Genomic DNA, 21,377 nt, shown 5'->3' with positions numbered 1-21,377 from the left:
CTGGCTACAATGTCATGCGTAACTTCCAGCGTAAAACCTACAAGTCCATGCGTGGCGCGAATGGCCGATTTCAGCGAGAGTTCTTGAACGTCGAGTTTGGTCACCGCTGCCGCGTATGCGATCGGCTGTGGTTTGACGTCAACCTGTCGACTCAGACTCGGTTCGAGACTTTGAGAAGCGCAATGTCGCCGTGCAAGTGTTCCGCGAAGCTTTTCCCGCCGAAAACGACGCCGGAGGAATGAAGGTTTGCAAAATTTTTGGCATAACATACGCATTGCATAGCAAAACTTCGTTAAAATCTTAGCATACCATAGCAATACATAGCAACAACTCGGTAAAATCTTAGCATAACATAGCAATAAACAGCAAAACAGCAAAACTCGGGAAAATTTTAGCATAACAGAATAATACATAGCCAAACATAGCAAAACTTCGTAAACCTTGGTCGACCCCCAGCTACGCTGTTTCTTCCGACTTGCACCACTAGTGCAAGCTGCCCTCATTTTTTTGTTGCGGCCAGAGACAAACGTTTATTCAAGAGAACGGGAGGTGGCTCTGCCTTAAGTGCGTTTCTCTGGCCGGAAAAATGAGAAATAAGGAAATAATGAACTGTGGTGAAAGAAAAGATAAAATTCGGAAAGACATACAAGCATTCTGTCGGCAAGGTAAGCTATCTCTGATTAGAGATAGCTTCGATTGCAGCAGCGAAAATGGAAAGAAGAGGTGGAGAAAAAGATCAGATACAGCTCCACACGCAGTTAAAGCTCATACGAAAGTGATCACTCATGTGCCTACCCATAACCAAATCTGATATGGCAAGTAAGATGAGGTCGTTTACGGAATCAAATGCATTGGATAGATCGATAAAAACTGATCCTGTGCAGAAACCAGGCATTTATAGCGCTTTTTTATTTTATCCGTGAAAGAAAGTATAGCACAATCAGTCAAAGAACCTACACTGAAGCCGAATTGATTTGGTGAAAGAATGTTAAATTTTGAGAAGTATTTACATAGGCGTTATTCAATACATTTTTCGGTAACTTTGCTATATAGAAGGGAAGAATAGCTATAGGGCTATAATTAGAAGTGCAGGAGCGATCATCCTTTTTAAATACTGGAATAATGTTTCCTTCTTTAATTGACTTATATGTAATCCAGTCTTAAATAGTAAATTCATAACTTGAGATGACGGGCGGGCGATAAGATGATGCTGCAAATTTAATGGTAATTGAACTGATTTCGTCCAGACCTGCTGCTGTTCTTTAAATGATGTATGACATTGATTATTTCATCTGGACCATTTAGAAATAAGTTAAATGGTTGTAAGCAGCGCTGAAATAATATTTGCGTATATATTGCTATGATAAAAAGTATGGTAACAGAAAAACTCATTAAATGCGTTGGCCTGTCCACTGGTTGCGTATACGTGGCGTCTGATAAATGAAGCTTACTTATTGCTTTATCCTGACTGGATTGGTTCAAGAAGGAATTTATTATTTGCACTGCCTTTTGGAATCTGCACCGGCTTTGGCTATTTTGAATTCGTAATAACTTCTTTTGGCAAGTTAGCAGCCTGTTTAACATGTTACAATAATTTTATCGCGAGTTTTGAGTCAGTCGAACGTTAAACGAGCGTTATTGAACTTTTCGATAAAGGTTATGTCTTTTAGGTAGGCTAGTTAGACCATTGGTTAACGAAGGATTGTGTCACGCTTGGACATGTCTTCTGCATTTCACAAGGCTGGTAGAATTATTAATACTTTTTATTACCTCCGAACATTCCTTAAAAGCAGATTCTGCGCTTGACTGTGAAATCACAGAACGCCAATTTAGCTCACCAACACGAGCGATGAATATATCTTTATGAATCACAGCTTTTTACAATCCATGACAATGTTTATATAATTGATAAGGCAGTTTAAAAAAGACAGGAAAGTGATCAGTGATGTTATTTTCAAGTACACGGCAAACTGCAGGACACATAAGGTTGGACCATATATATATGATCTATGAACGTGGTGGAAGCCCCAAAACACATCTACATGGTAGGGAAACCGTTGATTCGAAGCCATATTCATGAAGGAAGTTAGTGTAGGCAGCAATAGCAAGGCTGCAGTCATCTAAAAGATTTATGTTAATGTCGCCAAGAAGCACAAAATTTTTCCTTTCTAAAGACTCTATCTTATGTCGAACACCAAGCAGAGTGATCAAGTAATTGCAAAAAAGCAGATTTTGAAGATGAAGGCGGGTGATACAGGCAACCGACAATTGTCTGGTTGCCATCCTCCAGTTCCATCCACACAGCTTCACAATTCATCACTGGAAATCATATGCAATGTCTTCGTTTCTAGCGTACATCTTGAAATACAAAAACAGCGACACCGCTCTGATGAGGACGATAGCAATATTCAGAAGCATGAGATACCTGTATGTGAAAGCCCAGTTTCAGAAATGCAGTTAAGAGAAAATGTGTGGTCAAAAAATGCTGAAAAATTGTAGATTTCATCGTAGTGTTCATTTATACTTCATGCAATAAGGTGGATTGCAGATAGGCATGGGTTCATAAAAAAGTATTTGAGTGGCCCAGTTGAAAAATAAGATGACATTATCGAATGCAACAGAAGGGGTTAGTTCCCTGATCCTCTAATATTTACCGGAAGACAGATAAATCGCCCTCGGGCTAGATACGAAAGACTTGACTGTAGCCCGTCTTTCTAGCCTTTATTTGGCAATTCTCGGTCCATAGGAATTACCAACCTTTGCCCCTTTTCAGTGACTGACCCCCGTATTCACAAACGCACCTCGACTCGACCCTCCACTCGAAATGCTCCTTGAGGGCGGCTTTTCGTTTCACAAATCGCCCTCCACTCGAAACGCGCCTTGAGTGAAGGAAAGATCGAGCTTTTTTCTCGAGAATCTCAAGGTAGCCTCGCAGCTACCTTGAATCGCTCCTTGAGTGCAGTTAATGGCCAAACATGGCTGCGTTGTGATCTGTCACTCGCCTCGTCGGCTTTTTCAGATGGACGCCAGTTGTCTCCACAGCTTTTCTTCCGTTAAAGATGCTGCGTATATTCAAGGGCATCGTTTTACGGACCCGTGCAATCCTCTGGAGCGCTTCGGCAACAGAGTAATTCTACTGTGGCACCGAGACAGATCGGCCGTCCTGTCAAGAAGACTGCCAGCTAGTGCAGTGACCTGTCGTCTTATTCCGTGCATGAGCCAGTTGATGGCCTGCATACCTGTATTCTTCGTGCGAGTGCTCCGAAACTACTATCAGTGCCAGTGCCGTGTTTCTCGCGGGTGGTCATACAAAGCAGCATCATTTGAAGTGCGGCACGATACATAACTGCGGCGCACTTTGAACCTATAAAAAGAAAACAACTGCGAAGATTCCCGCCATTAGTGGGGTGTATTACCTGTGTGCTCGATTGCTGGATGCGGGTCTGGCTGCGCGAGCGCCGGAATTCGCCCCACCTGAGTGATTTGTACTCGAGTGCATCACTTACCACGTTATTCCAAGGACGGCGAAGCGCACCACAGCAAGGCGAGCTGCTCTATAAACGACCAACTGCGTTCACTTTTCTGCTTCTCTATAATTTCATCCAGTTAGTTGCTCTAGGGAAAACGAAAAGTATACTGTAATGTCACAGTTTCGCCCTAAGGGCAAAGCGATGAGTGCGATAGCAACACAGCAATGTCATACGAAGTAAGGTGAGCGGCTTTGGTAGCAATATGAATTGTAGTAAACATGAGCTGATTAAGTAAGCAGGTGTGCTGCGGCGTAAGTAGACCGACATGAAGAGAGACTCGATGACCACGAGAAGGCGCGTGTGAAACGGTGGTGTTGCTGAGAAGCGCTTCCCGTGGGCAGCGCGTGCGAAGGGACACACCTGTAGCGCTGCACTGCCGACCCGGGCAGCATTGCATGTGTAGCGTGCGTTGGAAAATGTGGCCCGACTATTACTAACTGATTGAAGAAGCGTGGTGTGAGCGCGCACAAGCAAACATGAATAGATCACACTGAATGACTGCAGACAACGACCGTCAAAACGCTGGCAGCGAGCGGATATATACGCCGCAGCAGGGGGCGAAGGTACGCGCGGTCTATCGCTTCAACGGAAACTGAGCGGCGAATGCGCATAAAGGTCAGAGCCGTGTGGAGATAAGAGACGGTGCGGTCGAACGAACGACGAGCGCGGTTGTTGGCAGCGTAGAAGTGCGCCCCCCCTCCCCCACGCTCCTTCCGGCGCTGGCTTCCCGCTTCCTTGCTTGCGCGTGGGAGAGATAAGAGACTGTGCGGACGAGCGACGAGCGCGGTTGTTGGCAGAGAAGTGCCCCCCCCCCCCCCCCTGCTCCCTCCGGCGCTGGCTTTCCGCTTTGTTGATTGCGCGTGGGAGATTGAGTGCGTTCGCTCTCTGTGATAGCGCGCGTCCCCGCACGCTGCCTCTGGGGCATACGGCGCGCGGCGAAGATTTTATCTATACGGAACCTCACGGCGACGCCGATGGCGACGGCGACGGCGACGCCGACGGCAGAAATCCGGTTGAAGTGTCCATATAATTGCTATCGCAATAAAAGTATACTGTAATTTTGCGTGGGACATGTGCAGTAGCTGCTATTTAAAGTCGTTAGGAATAATTACGTGAGCCTTGCTTAAAATTATTCAGTTTAATTAGCTTATCATGCTTATGACCAACCAAGCCCAACGAGGAAGTGAGCAACCATGAAATGGTTTTTATAATTATACCTGCATGTATACAGAGGGAATGTAATGTTTTATTTCAATACAAAACACTGAATAACAATATAAGAGAGGATAGTTTTTGTACATCACATTATCTTTAATGTGATAAAAAAAGCTGTAGTGGTTGACCCAGCTCCTAGTACAGAAAATGCTAGCAAGTGGTAGCAGATATATGTCACAGATTTGTTGCGCACATTATGTAGAATAAGTGCATAATGCACAATGAGTGCATTATGTAAGTGTTAGATTGCTGTATGTCGGCCTGGTTGTGCAAACGCCAGACTAGCTTAAAACCGTATCTTTGCAAATATGAATGAAAACAGTCCGAGGTCCTCAATGTAAAAAAATCGGCTTCCTGAACACAATGAATATCTTTAACGAATGTATTTACTACGAAAGGTAAACTGAAGAAAACAAATACAGTACCTAAGCTCCTTTTGATGTGGATTAACATCATTGTATGTTTATGACCAACCCCTTCTCTTATGCAGGAACCAGGCTGCCAACGCAACCACGCAGAGCAACTGCCTTTTCAAGGGTGCTGCGCTTGCGTTGGTGTGCAAGCAGAGAAGAGTGGAGCTCCAGTTAATGTGTCCTGCTGCACTGTAGTCGTTGTCACACTATTTTGGCTAAAACCTCTATCTCCTTTCCGACATTCTAACAGCTCAAACATCACCACTAAAGGCATTTTGCATACATCTGCCTTCATAGGCACCTTGCAGCTTAAGTCTGTATTTTTCATGCAGGTTTCTTTTCTTAAGCCATATTTAATAAAGCAGTCTGTATCACTGAATTATTTCTAGTCAATCCATTTCATTTCATTTCATTTATTATCACCTTGAAGGCCCGAAGGCATTACACAAGGGGGGCAATACAAACATGTGTAGAAGTGGTTACGTACAAAACAACTGATTGCTGATTTTGTATGACTTTAAACAATCAAACAAAAATTACGAATTTAAATAAGCAACGCGGCAATACGTTCGTGAACAAAACAAAAAAAATACATTAGGTGGAAGGGCTGACAAGGGTAGACTATTACGAGTGCTTTGTGATGGGTTCATGAACGATGTACACTGGGAACAGAAAGTTATTCAGAGATTTGTTAGGTATTCACGAATTTTTTTGCGGTCAGTACAGGTAACGAAGTGGTCAGGGAGTGCATTCCAATAAACGATTGCATCAGGAAAGAAGGAAGTGGTCATGGCGGATGAGCGGCTGGGTAAACGTGCTATGGCAGAGCTGTGACTTATGCGAGAGGAAGTTCGCAATGGTGGTTTAAGAAGGTGGTGCCTTGAGCGTGGATTGTAATAGAAGGAGTGCAGCAAACAAAGACGAGATATGATGCGGCGTGACTTGAGTGTTGGCAGACCTATTGCTTGCTTCAAGGAAGTGACACTAGTGTACCGTGAATAATCTGAAGTGATGAAGCGGGTGGCTCGGTTTTGCACGGATTCCAATGATGCGGCTAAGTAATCTTGAGATGGATGCCAGACAGCGGAAGCAAATTCGAGTTGTGGATGGACAAATGTCACGTACGCCAGCTTCTTCATTTCCGGGGATGCCTTTTTTTAAATTCCTTTGTAGATACCCGAGTGAGCGCGCAGCTTCGCGACGTATTGTTTCGATATGTGTTATCCAAGAGACTGATGACGTCAAAATAAGACCCAGGCACTTGTTGGATGAAGTGGCGCTGATGTTTACTGAGCTAATGTGATAAGTGGACTGAAAGGGACTGCGCTTTCGGGTAAAACACATCGATTTGCATTTTGATAAGTTGAGAGGCATGTGCCATTTTTCGCACCATGACGAGATGGCATCGAGGTCACGCTGCAGGCAAAGAACAATGTCAGAGGATTTAACGGTGTTGTAAACTACGCAGTCGTCTGCGAAAAGTTGTAGTTCACAATTTATGCTAGTAGGAAAGTCGTTCACATAGATTAGGAATAATAAAGGCGACAGACAGGCACCCTGGGGGACGCCCGAAGTCACATCGGTAAGAGGTGAGCGGTGATTGTTTGTGGAAGTGTATTGTGTGCGCCCGGAAAGGAATTGTTCAATCCATCTGAGTAAGTTATTGCAGATTCCAAGTCCAGATAGTTTGTGCAGTAAGAGCTTGTGAGGCACCCTATCGAAAGCTTTTGAATAATCTAAGAAAACAGCGTCGATCTGCAGGTTCCTGTCCATGATAAGCAGAATGTCGTGGGTGAATTCGGCGAGTTGGGAATCACACGATAAGTGCTTTCGGAAACCATGCTGAAATGGGTAAAAGATTAATTGCCTCAAGGTATTTTATTAGGCTTGAGGCTATGATGTGTTCAAGTAATCTTGAGGGGATGCTTGTAAGGGAGATTGGGCGGTAATTGGCAAGGTTCTAGCGGTCACCTGATTTCAAGATAGGCAAGATATTAGCTTTCTTCCAGTCACCGGGAACGGTCCCAGTTTCTAGCGATTGGTTGAATAATAAGCAAAGTATTTGACCTGATACATGAGAGGTGTTCTTCAGAAGTTTACTACTTATACCATCACAGCCAGCAGAAGATGATGGTTTAAGACTATTGATTAGGTTAAATATGCCCTCCGCGTAAATTTCTAGGTCTGGCATAGCATTCACTGTAGCAGTGAGTGTTGGCAGGTCGGGGTCATGAATGGGAGCAGTAAATACAGAAGCAAAGTAGTTATTTAGGGCGGTTGCACATTCATCATTAGGAATAGGTTCACCATCGAGGTCAACGAGTTCGATGATGTTAGATCTGTCTTTCGTGGAGAGGATGGGCCAAAATTTATTTGGATTTGATTGGAGAATAGACAGTACATCGTGACTGTTAAATTTAACTTTGGCTTGATTGACCTCCTGAATATACAGTTTTACGCACGCGCGATACCTTTCCCACGCTGCAGTGTTATTACTTTGATTAGCTTTTCTGTAGAGACGTTTTTTTTTACGTTTGAGAAGAGATTTTACACGTTTAGTGAACCAAGGGTTGTTATAATCAGATTTTGCTACAATAGTGGGTATGTACTTATCCTTTAGGTTTAACATTGTGTTTCTGAATAGCTCCCAGTTGGAGTTGACTGGGCGTGACAAGAGAGTTGTCTGAAAATTCTGCAAATATAACTCTAGTCCACTGTTTATAGCCTCATAGTTACCTCTCCGGTAGTCAGAGATTAGTTTTTGGGTAGATGATTTCTTACTAAGTGGGAGACGAATAACAACGTGCAGGAGACAATGATCGCTGAAGCCAGGAATCGCGGTAATGGCGGAAATGTCGTCCGGGTGACTTGTAAGAAGTAAGTCGAGTATGTTAACGCCTCTGGTGGGACATGCTATCACCTGCTGGGGGTTGAAATCTTCTGTTACTTCAAGAAAATGTTTCGCTTCAGTGGAAAAGGTCCCTGTTGATACAGACAGCGTACTCCGGTTAATCTGGGGGTAATTAAAATCTCCGAAAAGAAAAAGCGGTGCATTCGGCAGCTTGTGTTTTATGTTTGCTAAGGATTGGGACAGTAGATCAATGGAAGCTTGCTGTTTATCAGGTGGTCTGTAACAAATGCCAAAAACGTTTTTTATCGTATTGTTATGGACACATACCCATGAAAGTTCAAGGTTACCGTCGTGACATATTAGGTAAGATGATAATGTCTTCCTAACAGCGATAAGAACGCCGCCTCCTCTTCGGCCTTGTCTATCGTTACGGTACAATGGGAAGTTTGTGGTAGACGGAAAAACTTCGTTATCGTCTATGTCCGAGCTCAGGCACGTTTCTGTTAGCAAGATGATATCGGATTCTGTGTCGCTTATATAGCTGTGTAACTGATCTCGCTTTAGTACTACTCTTCGTATGTTAGTGAATGCTATGTTGAAATTCAAAAACGTAGGCAGCCTTTTGGGAGCGGAACTTGATAAGTTAGTATTCTTGAGGCATCATTTGGTCGGGACCGTGGGTGTACTTACAGAATTTTTGGTTCGCGCGTACGCATGCCGCGTTGGTGGTGTGCATTCCTCAACTTTAGAAGACGTGATATCATAGAAAAAACACTTATTACCGATATGAAGTTTATCGAAACGGAGTTTGAATGCACATTTCTGAGTTCGGGAGAACTGTAATAGTTTAGATCTAGACGCACGCATGGTAGCCTCAAAGTCTTCTCTGATGGCGTAGCTGGTATCTTTTAATTTTCGTCCATGAGACAGAAGGTTGTCTTTAGTCTTAAAATGGGTGAATTTCACATGTTTAGGTTATCTGCGCACAATGCCAGTATTTTATCTTCGGACTCCTTCCATTACTCACTGACACAGTCATCTAATCCTAAGAATAGTAGGTTATTTCGTCGCATCCTATTACTAGTATCTATGCTTGCAGTTTTTAGGGATGCAATATCGTTGCGGATTTGAGTTGTTTGAGAATTTGAAGAATCATTGCCTGGGTGTTTGTCTGGTGCATTCCAGCCGTGTTACGCGTGATTGAAGTGATGATAATATCTTGTCTTGTTTTGCTTGAAATGCTCGTATTTCTACGATTTCTGCTCGAATTGCTTCTAACAGAGGGACAAAGTCGGTAGCATCAGGTGGGCCTGGATTCAACTCGACATTACCTGACAATAACAGCATAAGCTCCAAAAGCAGTTCCAAAGCAATCATGTCACTACATAAACAAATCACAACGCGCCAATTTACGTGAATGGGGCAAGACACCGCAATGACAAAGCGGTCACTACTACGAAAATCCTTTGAGTTGCCGAGGTAACAAAACTGGAACGATACGTGGATCAGCATGGTGTGCCGAGCGGTGTCGTGCCCCACGCAGGCGCCATCCCATTCCCTGTTAAGTAGTGCTTGGTGCGGTCCTGTGACAAGTGACGTAGGCGAGCGGTATTGTTGCCAGACGGGCACTTCCGTGCGCGCTGGAACCGGATTTCCAGAGGAAAAGGTGGCGAAGAAGGGCTGGTTGGTGGCGACGGGTTCAGTTTCGTTGACAGTAGATGGCGTCGGCAATCGTAACCGGTCCGGTAATGTGCATGTTGAAACGCCTGTTTCAAATATAGTGGTAGCGTCTTCTGCTACACTGTGCGGCGCATCAAAGCCGACGAGATAGAGCTTTGGAGGAGGGCGCGTGGCACGCGGAATGGGGTGCATGGACTCGAAAAGAAGAAATGAAACCCTGAAGACGAGCTGACGCATTGTCTCTTTGTATCAAGGCTTGTCCGTCCCCGACGACGAAGCCTGCTCTTTCCTTCGAAAAGGCTTTCGCCTTTACATTTGGTGCCGAAAACCCGGGAGCAGGACTTCGACTTGGATGGACCATGGAGCGCTTGAAGAAGATGCGTGCAGCTCGAAGAGCTCAGCAGACGCGACTTGTGAAAGAGATTAGTGACCTCATTGAAACCAACGAGTTCAACCTGGCAACGCTCCGGACTATCCTTCATCGTCTCGAGAAGAGCACGAATGAGCTCACGAAGATCAACGGTGAGCTTCATGCCGAGATGTCTGACGATGAGGTGGCAGCCGACTACGATTCCGTACTGGAATATGAAGACCAGGCCGCTGGTGCCCTGGGACTGCTGCGACGCCATATTTTGGAGCTGTCTAATCCTCCGACCACCGGTACAGGTGTTCGTGTAGAGCCGCCGCCCATACAACCTCCCAGCGCGCTGCCTTCTGGCGAGAATGGTCCCCAAGTGAGTGCCCCTGCCGCACTTGGACCAAGACTGCCCAAATTGGACCTCCTGAGATTCGATGGATCAACGATGAAGTGGCAGTCGTTTTGGGACGTGTTCCGCCACAACGTGCATGAGAACTCCTGTCTCAGTGACATCGTGAAGTTCCAGTATCTCCGCTCTCTTCTGGACGGCCCGGCAGCCGAGGCTATCGCAGGGATCCTTACCACCGAGAACAGTTACGCCGATGCCATTGAGATTCTCAAGGAACGGTTCGGGAACGCCAAGATCATCGAGGCAAAGTACCTTGAGAACCTGCGTACCCTCACTCCGGTGAGCTCTTCGACCCATGTCACGGGATTGCGGAACCTGTACGATTTAGTACAGGTGAATATAAGAGGACTGAGAGGTCTCGGAGTTCCTGCGTCGTCGTATGCAGCAATGTTCGGCGAAGTTTTAACGAAAGCCATCCCTCAAGACGTCATGGTAAATTACCATAGACACAGAAGCCTTAAGGCAAATGACGATCGGAACTTAAGGCCAACAGCGAAGGAAGACCTTGAAGATCTCCTGCAGTATTTTCGCGTCGAGGTTGACTGCAGGGAGAGAACAGCTCACGGTCTATTAGAGGGATCCAGCAGACAGTACCTGCTGCCCGGATCCGGTCGCCGACAGACACCACCGTCATCGGCAGCAGTGCGTAAGAACAGTGCCACTGAAACGTGCGTCTTTTGCGAGAAGTGTCATGCAACATCAGAGTGTGACTCCTCCTTGGACCACAACGATAAAAGGCGTCTGCTCATGGCAAGCGGCAGCTGTTTCCGGTGCACTACCAAGGGGCATCGGGCCCAGGATTGCTGCAGCAAGGTTAGTTGCACACACTGCGCTGGCAGACATGCCTCATCTATGTGTTATAAGAACAGATCACAGACGGTTACACCTGAACCAAAGCAGTCTCTCAGTAGCGCGTCGATGCATGCTACACAAGTAGGCAGCAAGAACCATTGCAGATTTGACACTGCTATTCTACTTTAGACGTTTAGAGCATGAATGCGGTGCCGCCATCTTTGCTGCTATGTACGAGGCATTCTTGACAGCGGCAGCCAACGTACTTTTGTTAGCCAAGAATTATCGCGCAAACTGAAGCTCGAAGTCATAGATGAAGTCGCCTTATGCATACGCGTCTTTGGCCATCAAAGTCCCAGCCGCACCGCTCGACGAAAGATAGTTAAGCTTGCACTGAAGAGTCAGTTTGACGGGACCCTTGTGGAAATTGAGGCTATTGAAATCCCGCACATTTGCGAGGATATTGTGGAGATTCCGCATGACAGCGACTTTGTAAAGATAATAAAGAGTCGTTGTAGGCCCCTCGCTGGCGCGGTTGATTATCCTGGAACACTACAGGAACCAGGAATTAGTTTGCTAATCCGGGCAGACCAGAGTTGGAAAATATTAAGAGACGAAGTAACGTGGGATGAGGCCCACAAAATCTGGTTGCTAGAAGCTCGGCACTTGGATGGGTATTGCAAGGCCCAATTAGCAACGACAGATGTCTCAATCGACGGACGCAGACGAGTGTGTGTGTGCTCCGTACTTCGTGTTGCATGTTCGACGATCTATCAACATCACTGCAGAAATTCTGGCAGCTTGAGAGTTTGGGTATAACTGATCAGCCAGATTCGTCTGAACATGATAATACTGTTTGGAAAGAATTTAACAACAATGTCAAGCAGCGCGACGATCGCTACAAAGTAAGCCTTCGGTGGAAGGCGCTTGATGTCGAACCTAAAGACAACCGGATGGTAGCGATGAAAACGTTACAATGCCTTCTGCGCAAGCAGCGCGACGATCGCTACAAAGTAAGCCTTCGGTGGAAGGCGCTTGATGTCGAACCTAAAGACAACCGGATGGTAGCGATGAAAACGTTACAATGCCTTCTGCGCCGACTGTTCAAGAACGAACACCTTCTACTTCAGTACGATACGGCGGTCACGCAGTATCTCAAGGACGGTCATGCAGAACCCGTACCTTCGCACGACACAGTTCAGAACAAGACTTATTACATGACAAATCATGAAGTCATCAAGGAGTCTTCCACGACTACTAAGCTACGGGCCATTTTTGATGCGTCATCGCATGCGGCCGGAGCGACATCCTTGAATGATCATCCAGAGAAAGGCCCCAACCTCAAGAAAGACCTGTTTAAAATGATATCGTTTCGCATACATAAGATTGGATCCTTCACGACGTGGAAGCCGTGCATCCGTAATCGAGTCTCTGAAATACAAGACCTACCAGTTCCTCCACTATGAAACCACTGCTCTGGAAGGGTCAACCCTGCAGACTTGATTTCCAGGGGAACGTCAGCGCGTTCACTCTGTACCAATGGCCTCTGGTGGGGAGGGCCAACTTGGCTAGCGATGCGGACCGCATTTCATCCGACTACGACTGTAGAGACTTGCCCACAACTTGTGCTAGAACAATGTGCGCCCGATACTGTCGTGCTACACGCGTCAACAGAGCCCCACCCAGCACTCTTCGACTTGAGCAGATATAGCTCATGGACTCGCATCCTTAGAGTGACCGCCTGGATCCTAAGGTTTTCCGATGGTTCCAGACGACTAAGACGTCAGAAGGAAAATGTGCTACTGACGGAAGAAATTGCCAGAGCGGAAGTTTACTGGTATTCCTACACCCAAACCCAAGCTTTCTCAACGGAAATAGCATGACTGACATCGAAACATCATCGCGGATAAAAGATCTCCACCCATTTCTTCGGGAGGACGATGGACTTCTACGCATAAGAATACGACTACAGAACGCAGTTACTCAGCCTAGCGTCAAGAACCCTCGACTGCTTCCTGGCGATCACCGAGTGACGCAGCTGAACGCCCACAGTGCCCACACGTGTCTTTGCCACGCTGGAATACCAGTTGCAGTGGCAGAGCTACGGGAGAGATTCTGGATTGTGGCCGCCAGGCAGTGCGTGGAGAAAGTGATCACGAAGTGCTCATGCTGTGCTCGTTTCAGCGCGAAACTCGCCTGTGTCTCAATGGCAGCACTGCCTGTAGAACGCGTGCAAATGGCTCAGCCGTTTGACACAGTAGGAGCGGATTTTTCGGGGCCGATATATGCGAAAGGTGAACCTGTTGTTAAAGGCCATGTTGTCATCTTTACTTGTGCCGTAGTACGAGCTATTCATCTAGAGCTTGTAACACGTGTTAACACTGAATGCTTTCTAGAAGATTTTCGCCGATTCACCTCTCGCCGCGGCTGCTCCCGTGTTGTTATCGCGACCAGTGCAACGTTTGTACCCTTCAGAAATGCGCCCCTAGCACATTTCGCGCCGGTTGTGTTGAAACGCCTGTTTCAAATATAGTGGTAGCGTCGTCTGCTACACTGTGCTGCGCATAAAAGCCGACGGGAAAGAGGTTTGGAGGAGGGCGCGTGGCACGCGGAATGGGGTGCATGGACTCGAAAAGAAGAAATGAAACCCTGAAGATGAGCTGACGCATTGTCTCTTTGTATCAAGGCTTGTCCGTCCCCGACGACGAAACCTGCTCTTTCCTTCGAAAAGGTTTTCGCCTTTACAGTGCACGGGAAGACAAGGGGCCAGCATAGCAGCACCTGGAACGATACGTGGATCAGCATGGTGTGCCGAGCGGTGTCGTGCCCCCGTATCCATGTGTCAATCTCTGAAACAATAAATTAAAATTATCCCCGTCTTTTTGTGTTCTGATAGGATTGCAAAAAAAGCATGGACTCTGATCCTACAAACACAAGCAGTAATACTACTGACAAAGCTATTCTAGAATAAAATACCATCCGTGTTCTAGACAGTAGACTAGCAGTGTTCTAGACAGTAGCATACCATCGGGTGTGGCCACCCGACGGCATGCAGTGGTAAATCCTTACAGAATATACGCTGTTTCAGCTCCGGTTCTAACTTCAGCTTAAGGTGAATTATGAAGGCCGGAACAATGAATTTGTTTTATTCGATGCTGATCACAGCTGGCTTCTATGGGGCTTGCAGAAGTTCAGTAATTGACCGAGGAACAAAGCGTGTCTTGTGGGATCCCACAACAGGCCAAATGGTGATGCAGACAGTCACATTGGCGTTGCTGAAAAATACAGTAAAGAGCGCATTACTACCATGAGTTCAGCAAAGCTGAGATCAACCATTAAAATTATAGTATCACTTGCTCATGCACGAGTGGCTTCAACATTCCACTAAATACTAAAGTGCTGCATTACAAATTGTGGGCAGTAAAAAGCTCACGTCTCAACCGTAACACATTATGGACAACTCATAAATTCGCACATCATAATCATAACTAAGCTCTTCAAAACAGTAATATATTACTGTTGAAGAGGAATGAAATATCAGCTTGATTACATTAAGGCATAGCTGTTTCATGTTTGTGGTTTTAAATAACACGCCGTGCATTTCACCATTGTGTCAATGTGGCCAGACATAACATCAATATTATTAATAAGTATGAAAAATGAGCACAGACTAACTGCCGGGCAGATCAGTCAAGTACTTCCACAGCACCTAGGTTCTTTCAGGGAAGCGAGATGGTGCAATTCCAACAGGCAGGCACGTATCTATTGATGCTTTCACGTCATTCACGTGTCTTACTGGGCAACACAGACGTTGATTTCTTTCCATCAGCTGGTCTTTCCAAGGTCCACATCCTGCAGCAGAATGCCAAGAATGTTATGAACACTTGGCGTTCGCACGCTAAGTTTAGTGCAGCTAAGCAATTGAAAAGACATAGCACAACTAAAAAAATGTGGCCGTTGCGTGAACTTGAAAGCACAGTTTATGGAACGTGCAGGAGATGCTACGACATAGCACATTGAAAAAGGTAAGACGAAAAACACTAATGCTGGTAATGAACTACTGACAAGTGAATTTTCGGAAGAATAAAAGATTGCGTAGCGTATATGTGAAGTCAAGCAGCACTGGAAATGCAGGCACCAGTGCTGGTTCATTTACGATATGTGCTACAATTTGAACAAACCGACTAACCACCACGGCTTTTAAAATAAAGTACAGGACTGAAAAACGATTGTTTTCTTAAAACTGCCGGAGCTACGCACCCAACCAGATGCATTCTGCCACATGCATACTACAACTGCTTCTTCTCTACTGAAAGGTTTCTTACGCGATACTGGAATTATCATCGGACACAGGCGCGTAGTGCTGCCTTGAAGTCAAGAGTTGGACGGAAACCCGTGTGGTCGGGAATATGCATGACAATAATTAAAACGGACACCGACCACGAAAGTTGAAAAAATATAATAAGACGTTTCGGCTCCCGCACGGGAGCCTTGTTCACAAAGAAGTTGAAAGCGGAAATGGTATGGTTATGTAGGCTTTAAGATGTGACGTAAGCAATGTGTGTACACGTGGGGGAAGTTGCCGTCGTTGCGATTAAGTGTGTGTTCAGTGGTCTGAATGGTCAGGGATTCAAGCAAAAGCCGAGAAGTCCGGTGCTGCCTCGTGCATTTATGTTTAAACAGCTGAATCGATAACAGATTGTCGCGCCGAATCTACCACAAGCTCCAATGCAAACAAAAAAGAAAAAAAATAACGTCTCGGGCAATCTTGCCTCGAATAGTATGCTTCGGGTGCTAATGCTCGCAGCATGAGCAACTGGAGCCAGTCATGCTCGGATACATCGAACACGTTTTATTGATAGCGCGGCGGCAACTTCACGAAAACCCCAACAGCGTAATGTGCTTCTATGCACAAACTGTTCACTCACCCTTATTTTTTGTCCTGTTGCTGCTTTCAGAAATCTTTCAGCAGCACTCGGTCTTGAAGTTAAACAAAGCTGCCCATCGGCCGTTCCATGCGTTGCCTCCTTCGAAGTCAATCCGGCTTGGTCACAGTACACACACGGACAATATCATCGATAATAGCCACGATTAACAACTGCAACGTGAACCACAAATTAAGCACAAGGAAACAATGAGCAGCAGACAAATGCGCGCGCAAATCTTCTTGTTTCTCAGCCATGCGCCCTGCTCAACTGCTGGGGTATAGTGCCTAGAATATACTTAGCTGGGGTATAGTGCCTAGAAGTATATTCTAGGCACTATAGCTGGGGTACGATCGTTGCCAGACCTCAAACACAGCGCCCGCTTGATCTATCAGTCGAACGCTAACAGTGGCAGCGCTGCCGAGCTAAATTTGTGCATTACGCCGCGTTGTTATCTGAAGCCAATGTAACGGAAACACATATCTGTCTTAAACAATTGGGCTTCTACTAAGCGCATTTAAGAATAGCCTCGATATCAGACGCTTTTCTTGGTCGGTGCACTTCGCTCGTAACAAGGGCGCATTTTCAAGGCGTTCCTTGGCGGAGGTAATGTGAATTAGCGTTCATGAAACGCAACGGCGCCTTGAGTGAAGGAACGCCCTTCGTCTCGACTTTGCTGAGTCGAGGAGAAGCGTTGAGTGAAGGCGTGTTTTTAAGAATACGGGGGTGAGCCTTCGCAAACAGCACTTTGTTTTCTCGGGACAGGTGATCATTTGGTCAAGTGATCGGGTCAGGTGAACAGGTGGTCAGTTGTTGCACACGAGTGCATTCCGAAAATACGGTACGCGTCAGGATCTTTTCCTTCAGGCGCTCATACGCGTTTTCACCTAAAGGCTGGGCGAGGACGTCAATGAGGTTGTTGACTATTTCCGGCGATAGTGACGAGATCACATTGTAGTACTGCGTCGTCTGCGAAGTGACCCGATGCAGGTGGAATTGCACTTCGGCCTGTAGAAACCACACCTGGGATTCTGCGGCCAAATGAATGACAGCTGAAACCGGACCTCTGTGATATCGGGGAGGCGAGGGCTTGACGCGGTTGACGGGCTTGTCGGGCTTGACACGGCGAGGACTTGCTATGTAGCATTGTCGTTAAATTCGGCCATGCTTTAGTCCTGGGTCACCACTGTGGAGCGCGAAAGGAAGCACGTACGACGCTTAAGCTGTAGAGCTCACCACTGAAGTCCACGCTCCTTCACCTCTCTGTATCCTTCGCTGTTGCTCTGTGAGCGCCAACACCATTGTGAGAGATGCGGGCGCTTCAGTTTTGCGGAGCGTCTGTAAAGAGTCGGTAATTTTGTCTTTTGTGTGCTGCAGGTTCTTCGGCACTTCCAGTTTTGAGGAAAGCGCATCCTATTTTTCATTGCCTTCAATTCCTACGTGTGACGGAACCAACTGCGACTTAGCACTCAAGCCCGTGCTCCTGAGGTCTTTAATCAGAGCGAGACATCGTTTAGTCAACTTTTCACGAGGTAAGTCACGATATCGCCTCTATTTCTTTTGTGACGTCATGGCTTAAGGAGGCCCTGCAATTTTTAACAGAAAATGCTCGAACTTTAACCATTTGTGCACAAAGGCACATTATCAGCCCACATTATTTTCTTGTCTTGTCAGTACTCTAAACAAAACACTTAATGTCCTAAATCACGTCTCCGAAATGCACAATAGGAGGTAAATAAATGCGAATCAAGTGGAATTCTCATCATAAAAAAAGTTCTGCTGGAATTGTTCAATGGAATATTTCCTCTCTGAAAATAGAGTAGAAACACCGAAAAATCACATCTTGTATGTATATCCCACTTTTCTATACATACAGAATTCCTAACATTTCGGGCATTTTTTTCTGCGCAAACTACAGACCAGAAACTCAGTTTCAGTATTTTAAACGCCTTGACATTTTTTTTTTGCCATAGACAACAAGTAAATCCTACTTGTGTTGAGGTAGTGCAAGCGATAAAAACAGAATAAGTGTCACAAAGTAAATGTACGATCAACCAATAACGTTTATGGACCAAGGGATCTGACAAAAACCTGAGTATCTCAACAGTCTCAAAACGCAGCCTGGTATTCCCATTTTCAGCCTCTACTGGTATATGCAAACAATCTTATGATGTACGGTTTTGCTGGCTACGTTTAAGGCAGCTCGGATATTTAGCGTTTTCTGAGATCCCGTGGCCTGTAAACTTTTTTGGTTGATAGTATATATATTCTACTGAATGTGGCTTCCCAACTAATCAGCTCCTACATTTTGTTTTCCTCAAACATTTTAGCATAACTTGATATAAATCATGGAGCTTTGACGTAATACAAGCTGATGACGATCATGAGGGTATAGTCACCTCAGCTTCCTGTGGAACTTCGCACATCCTCAGGTAGTTCTCGAAGACCTTTTTTTTTTCAGACTCTCGTGCGCACGATACTTTGCACGAGAGGCTCTATCGCGGTTGGTCAAGCTGGCGCACAAAAAAAAAGGTCACTACCCCAAATGTCAGGGCGGACCAGCAATATGAGTGCAGTTTTAAACGGAGCCTTATTTGCCCAGAATCGTTGCTTTGAAAGAAAGCTACCGTTGGGCAACAACGAACACTTATGAAAAGAATGTCGCAGTTTCGCCCGAAAGGCGAAGCATCAATTGCGATAGCAATTTACTAGAGAGCTATTCGGAGTAGGGATAGTAGTTTTATCGGCTGCATAAACTTGGACACATTCGCTTTCTAACTGAATTAACTAAGCGTGGTATCAGCGCGCACAAGCAAACCTGAATAGGTCACACTGAATGACGGCAGACAACGACTAGTGCGGTCTATCGCTTCAACGGAAACTGAGCGGGGAATGCACAGCGCAAACAAAGTTCAGAGCCGTGTGGAGATAAGAGACGGTGTGGGCGACCGCCACAGCCGGGCAGAGTAGAAGCTGCCCGCCACCCCTCCCTCCCGCGCTGGCTTCCCGCTTTCTTCTTTTCGCGTGGGAGATTGAGTGACCAGTTCTCCTTGCGCCCGGTTGCAAGATACGCATTTGGTGCCGCAGTACTGCGTCGCCCCGCCTCCCTCCTTCCCATACCCCCACGGCCTTTCGCGCGACGCTCGCGTTTGCTTTCCGCCGTGCGTTCGCTCTCAGTGATAGCGCGCGTCCCCCGCGCGCGGCGACTATTTTATCGCGCTTGGACTTTATACGTAACGTCACGGCGACGGCGACGGCAGAAATACGGTTGAAGTGTACGTATAATTGCTATCGCAATAAAGATAGTGGTTACTTTTCCTAACCACCATGGCCTCGACGGGTCATGGCATCGTATATTGTGGTACCTTAAACGCATAAAAAATTACTCACATACAGGAAATTAAATTTAATTCTTTTTGTCACTGAAATTTCCAGGCAGCCTTTCGAAAGCTATTCACTGTACGTGGTTACCTTTGTGTGCGCATTTTCGCGAGGTCACCGGTAATGCAAAACACACGTGCGTGCCTATTCGCAAGGCCCCGAGTATCCCACTTTTCAGCTAGAGGCCATTCCTTGAGAATATTTTGCCTGTGGCACAGTTTGTGTGCACTCAAAACAAGCGATAGAGAACTTATGTGCTGATTCTTCAGTGTTTTTTTTTTACAAGTATCTACTTGAAAGAGGCCTGTATGGACAGAACAACACGAACACTCGCTAGCCAGATCTTTTAAGCGAAGCTTAGTAGGCTCACAAGTGTCGCCGGTGGTGGTGGTGGCGGCGGTGTCACGCTGAAAGGTGGGCCGATCCTAGCGATTATGCAGAAAGGGTCCCAGCTCAATGGCACATACCAGGGACAAAAAAGAAAGCGAGAGAGAAAGAAATAAAGACAGAAAAAAAGACCGAGAGAAAGAGAATGTGAGAAAGAGAGATAGAAATATAGAAAATCACCACGAAGGTCACACAAACCAGGAAAGAGAGATAGAGAGAGAGATAGAAAGAAATAAAGAGAAAGGAAGACCGAGAGAAAGAGAGACAGAGAAATATAGAAAATCAATACATAGGTCAGAATGAGAGAGTAAGAAAGAAAGAAAGAGGGAGAAAGAAAGAAATAGAGATAGAAAGATAGAGAGTGAGACAGAAAGAGAAAGAGAAAGTAAATCAACACTAAGGTCAGAGAGAGAGAGAAAGGAAGGTATACAGAAAGAGAGGAAGAAAGAAAGAAACAAGGAGAGATAAAGGAAGAGAGAGAAAGAGAGAGATATAGAAATAGAAAACAGGAAAATCACCACGAAGGTCACACGACAAGCTTTGCTTACCCCCATTTTCTCGACAGGGGAATGGCTGGTGATTTTTACTATTTTGTTCATAATTTCCGCTTTTTTCCGGCGTTTTTGTTCCTTCGATCTGTCACGCAATGCGGTTGATAATAGGAATTTACTCAAAGGGAAAGTATAATTACAAGATATCTGGGCCTGTATTCACAAAACGTTCACACGCTAGAATTGCTCGTAAGACAAAACTTCAACTTGGCCTATGTTGGACATATTATTAGGGCAAGTAGTTGACCAATGGCCAAGAGCACTAAGGAAAGCACAAGGACTTGTGAATTCGGGCTCTGATTAAGAGTGATTAAATAAGGAATGTAGCTGGAGCCCATGTTATCTTCGTCATGGAAGCCATAGTTGCTGCCCTTAATAAGAAAGCAACTCCTCTACACTGACGAAGAAAACTTTGGCTCTGGCGACATTCTTTGTTGAACCTCTGTTAATCATTTCAAGCCTCGATCTATCTGTGAACCTTTCTCTTGTTTGATGTAAAAATACAGCGCATCCTCCTTTTATCTAATCTATTAACAGCGTAGTTGATTAAGGCTGAGGTTCGGCTACAAATCGTCCGCCGAACCTCCGCCGAGCTATGCTGTCAATGCGTTGCCTAGAAACCACTGGTCACAGCTCCGCTTGGCTCGCGCTGCGCCTAGCTCTGACGTCACTATGCGTCGCCTAGCAACCACCTGGCATGTCTGCGCCCAGCCGCACCACGCTACACCGCTGCTTCCCGTGCATCACCAAGCTTCCACAGCCGTGAAGGCGGAGAAAAAAAAAAGCCGTGACGTCACTGCACGCCGCTTTGTTCGCGGCCTTCGCATAAAGCTCCGTGACGCCGTGACGGCGGCACATTTCCTAGTGTCTCTGCGCCGAGCACAT

General features: G+C 46.0%; 1 protein-coding gene across 6 annotated transcripts in view; it reads left to right on the top strand.

Moving 5' to 3' along the window:
• LOC119450459 (sulfotransferase 1C2) overlaps positions 1-21,377 on the top strand; it is a 233,226-nt gene that overhangs the window by 103,094 nt on the left and 108,755 nt on the right. For 3 of the 6 annotated variants that reach the window (XM_049665891.1, XM_049665889.1, XM_049665890.1), the window contains exon 2: positions 17,551-17,705. The gene's annotated coding sequence lies outside the window, so the exon portion shown is untranslated. The remainder of the gene's footprint in view (positions 1-17,550; positions 17,706-21,377) is intronic. The other 3 variants (XM_049665888.1, XM_049665892.1, XM_049665887.1) reach the window with 1 other exon arrangement.

The sequence above is a fragment of the Dermacentor silvarum genome, chromosome 4 (genome assembly GCF_013339745.2).
Source record: "Dermacentor silvarum isolate Dsil-2018 chromosome 4, BIME_Dsil_1.4, whole genome shotgun sequence".
NCBI classification, from domain to species: Eukaryota; Metazoa; Arthropoda; class Arachnida; order Ixodida; family Ixodidae; genus Dermacentor; species Dermacentor silvarum.
The sequence above is the reverse complement of the archived record's forward strand: the minus strand, read 5'-3'. Positions and strand labels throughout refer to the sequence as shown.